Here is a 4,605-nt window from a genome sequence, read left to right as displayed (position 1 = left end):
CAAAATACACACAAGAATTTTAAAAGAATAGATTCGGAGTCATTTAATGTTAGGACAAAAAGTCCCACATAAATCAAGTGTATTCCAGCTCAGTAATAATAGTATTTATTATTGTGCTTCTAAATCATTAAGATAAAATTATATTCAACATACTATCCAGGAGTCTGAGAATGTGTGTACCGTGTATACACACACACATATACACAAACACACACAGATATATATAATTTTTTATATATAATTTAACCCTTTCCATTGTGAAATACACAGAACACTGAACAAAACAAACATACAGCTTAAAGACTACCACAAAAAACACTACCCAGGTAAAGAAAAAGAATATAGCCTGCACTCCAATATTTATGAGGTTACCTCATGTTGTTAAACATAGCTGCAGTTTGTTAAGTTTTGTTACTATGTGGTATTCTAGCATATGCATTCACCCTAATCTATCCATTCTTCTGTTGATGAACACTGGGTTGTTTGCAGCTTTATCTATGAATGTTCTTGTACATGTTTCTTGGACATGCCAATGTATAGATAGGAGTGGGATTGTTGGGTCATAGGATATGCATGTTTTTAGCTTTAATAGATACAAATTGTTTTCCAAAGTAGTCATACAAATTGGCACTTCCACCAACAGCATTATATAAGTTCCAGTAACTGCATATCCTCACTATAAGTTCCAGTAACTTCATAGCCTCACTAATACTTAATATTGCTTTCTTTTTAGTCATTCTGGTAGATATGTAGTAATATCTCACTGTAGCTGATTGCTAATGAGATTCTCTCTTTATGTTTATTGGCCATTTCTATTTTTCTTTGGTACTATCCTCTTAACATTTGAAAAGATTTTGATATTATGTGGTTGAAATAAACAGAATAAATTTTGTTAGGTAGAACAGGGACAAAGAACAGCCATTAAAGTTCTTTAATTTTGCTGCTGGGCTTCTTTAGCAAAGCAAGAAAAGACCAAAAGTTGCTCGGCACAACAACATAGAATCATTGTTTCTGTGTACTCAGCCTGAGGCCAACGAATATAGAGAAAATATTATTTTCTCAATAGACTTTAGAGAAATTTATCTATGTTTCAAAGTTTAAACGTGTAAGTTCTGTGGAGTCTAAAAGAACAGGGAGGCTGGAGCCAGAGGAACCCCGCTCCATCACATTCCCTCCTAGTCCTCAGGAGGGAGAAGACATTTGCTCAAAGACTGGACTTCAGTCAGTTTCTAGTAGGTTTTTGGTAGCAGCAGAGAGTCTCAAAACCAGAAATAGTTTTCAAGAGAGACTGTAAGCCTGACTGGTCCTCCCCCATAGGTTAACAGTAAAGCTTCAGTGGAGGCTGGGACGAGAGGGACAGCTAACCATCGGGTGATCATATGTGAGAAACTCACAAATATAGAAGAGTTTCATTTCCCCTCTTGTCAGATCATTGAAGCTTTTTGGTAAGTTCTGTTTTTACAAATGAGAGACGAATCCTTTATTTGCCAGACATCCCTGCAATACTTACAGATAATTAATCACGCTAAAGAAACAATAGGCTGTTGGCAGAAAGCAATGTCTTTGTAAGAGTGGGTATTTTGAGTTTCCATTTGGCATATAAAGCTTTAGGAAACAAAAAGTTTCCTCATCATAAAGAGTGGAGATAGATTCCAGGCTCATAAATGTTTCTTCGTGAATTCTATCAAAATTTTAAGGTATATATATATTATAATCAATAATACCTAGTCTAGTTTAGAAAATAGAATGCTATAGAAAGCTTTATTATTCATTTTATAAAGTAAGCATAACCCTGAGAACAAAATCCGAAGAACATAGCAGACAAAAAAAGAAAACCACAGACTAATTTTATTTATGAAAAACAATGCGAAAAATCCCAAATGTAATACTAGCCATCAAATCCAGTGATATATTAACAGAATAACATACCCTAACTAAGAAGGGCTTATTTTGAGAATGTACAGATGGTTCAACATTAGGACATCGATAAATAAATTCCACTACATTAATGGATCAACAGAGTAAAAATCCAAGATCACTTTATGAGGAAACAAAGAGAACCTGATAAAATTCACAGTCTGTTCTTGGATTGTAAAAAATAAAAGTGTAAATGAAGACACAATAGAGCATAAATAGCAAATTTCAAACTAACATTAAAACTGTAATTATATTTCCATCAGAATTGGAAACAATAAAACATACTCACTATTATTGCTATCATTTGTATCTGTTCAGGGAGCTAGCTAATAAGACAAGAAAAAGAAATAAGAGGTATGATACTAAAAAATAAGAGAATTTTATAGTTATGTATAAATGATCTAATTGTTTGGAAAACCAAGAGTCAGCTAAAAAACTATTATTGCTATTAGGAGAAGTTCAGAAAGATGTTCCCTTACAAGATTACTTTACAGTACAGTAGCAGTAACCATTTGGAAAATACAGAGGAAGAAAGATCCCATTCAAAAATTCCAAATTAAGGCCTTTGCACTTAATGTTTCTTCTGCCTGAAACATTTCTCCTAGATCTTTGTCTATCTGCCACTCTCATCATTCCTTTCTTATCTCAATTTCCTATTCTTTAAAAAGACTTCTCCCCTTTCTAGGTCCTAACACTATTAAGTATTTCCTGAGGCAGAGACCACTGCCTCAGCCACATTTCCCAGCCTTCCTTAGTTGGGCTCATGCGACTGAATTCTGGCCAATGTAATATGGGAGAAAGTGCCACTTCTAGAGCAGAGGGAAAAAACCTCTAAAGCATTTCTCTACTCCCTCTTCTCTATTCCCATTAACTAAATAAAAATATTCCAAAGACCTAAAGATGGTAGAGCCATGAATGGAAGTAAAATGGAAGAAGCCTGGGTCCTTGAGCCACAGTTTAGAAGAGAATTGCTCAAGAGAGCTGCCCAGTCGGGAACATCCACACTGGCCTGTTGCATGACCAGGAAGTAAGTTTACTTTTTTCAAGTAAGAAAATTTTGGGTTGTTTATTACAAATTAGACAACTGGACAAATCCATTTACTATGTGTCAAATATTATGGCGCTTTAAATAATTTAGTTCTCACAACTCCATTTTCAGATGAGAAAATACAAATTTAGTGATTTTACTTTGTTTGCCCAAGGTCACATAACAATTGGAGTGGTGGAGCCCTTGTTCATTTCTGGAGCCTAAGCTCTTTACCAATAATCTATATTGACTTACCAGAGCAAGATAGTATTTGAAAAAAAAAAAAAGAGGATTAATGAAGAGGACTTTACCAGGAACAAAAACATACTGTAAATCTATAAAAATGAAAAAGAATAAACTAGAGAGATAAACACATAGATCAATGGAAAAGAGCCACAGATGATCCCAAACAATATGCCCAACCGATATTTGACAAGGGTGCAAAAACAAGTCATAGAGGTAGGATAGTATTTTTAATATATGGTGCTGGAGTAATTGGACAGCTATTGACAATATAAATAAATAAACTCCAACCTAAAATTCACACCTTATATAAAAATTAACTCAAAATGTATGACAGTCTTAAATGTAAAACATAAAAATTGTAAAACTTAGAAGAAGAGAATCTTTGGGAAATAGGGCTAGGCAAAGAGTTCTTAGTCTTGACACCAAAAATCATGATCAATAACACCCAAGACCCTATTAAGAGGATGAAAAGACAAGCTAAGAACTGTGAGAAAATATTTGCAAACTACATATCCACCATCAAAGGGATTATATAGATTTAATACATAAAGAATTCTCAAAATTCAACAGTTAAAAAACAATCAAGTTAGAAAGTGGGCAAAAGACATTTCACAGAAGAGGATATACAGATGGAGATAAGCACATAAAAAGATGTTCAGCATTATTAGCCATCAGGGAAATGCAAATTAAAACCACAATGAGTTATTGCTATGAACGTATCAGAATGGCTAAAATAATGAATAAATCACTCACACATTTCTGGTGTGAATGTAAAAGGCACTTTTACATTCTTTTCACTCCAGAAAATAGTCTGCTTTAGTGAATCAGTGTACTTTTTTTTTTTTTAACTTGTTTGTGTTGTCTTGTCCTGAAAGTAAATAAACTCAGTTTCCCTTCCAGAAAATGGAAGGGGGAATAGACAGATAAATTAATGGAACAAAAGAGAAAGTCCAGAAATAGCCTCAGTGTAGGTAAGAATTTAGAATACAAAAAGGTAGAATTTTGAATCAGTGGGGAAAGATGGATCTGTCAAAATAGTATTGGGTCAACTGGCAAACTGTTTGGGATAAAGATAAATTACATCTCTACTTCATGTCTTACTTCAAAATAAATTTCACGTGGAATACATATTATATAGAAAAGAAAAGAAAAGTATAAGCCATATTATTCTGACTTAAAAGTCTATTAGGAGAAAATGTTTGTAAGCATTATATAACTTTACTATGGATAAAGACTGCCTAAGCACGATACAATAAGTAGCAATAAAATGGAATAGACTGATAGACTTAACAATATAAAATAAAATCTTTTTTATCCTAGAAATAAAATTAAAAAGCAAATGGAAAATGTACAGAAATAGTTGTCATATCATGACAGATAAATGTTTAGTATCCTTAATAGATAAAAAGCCCTTA

The sequence above is a fragment of the Pteropus alecto genome, unplaced genomic scaffold, assembly GCF_000325575.1.
Source record: "Pteropus alecto unplaced genomic scaffold, ASM32557v1 scaffold104, whole genome shotgun sequence".
NCBI classification, from domain to species: domain Eukaryota; kingdom Metazoa; phylum Chordata; class Mammalia; order Chiroptera; family Pteropodidae; genus Pteropus; species Pteropus alecto.
This window is presented reverse-complemented; position numbering follows the sequence as displayed.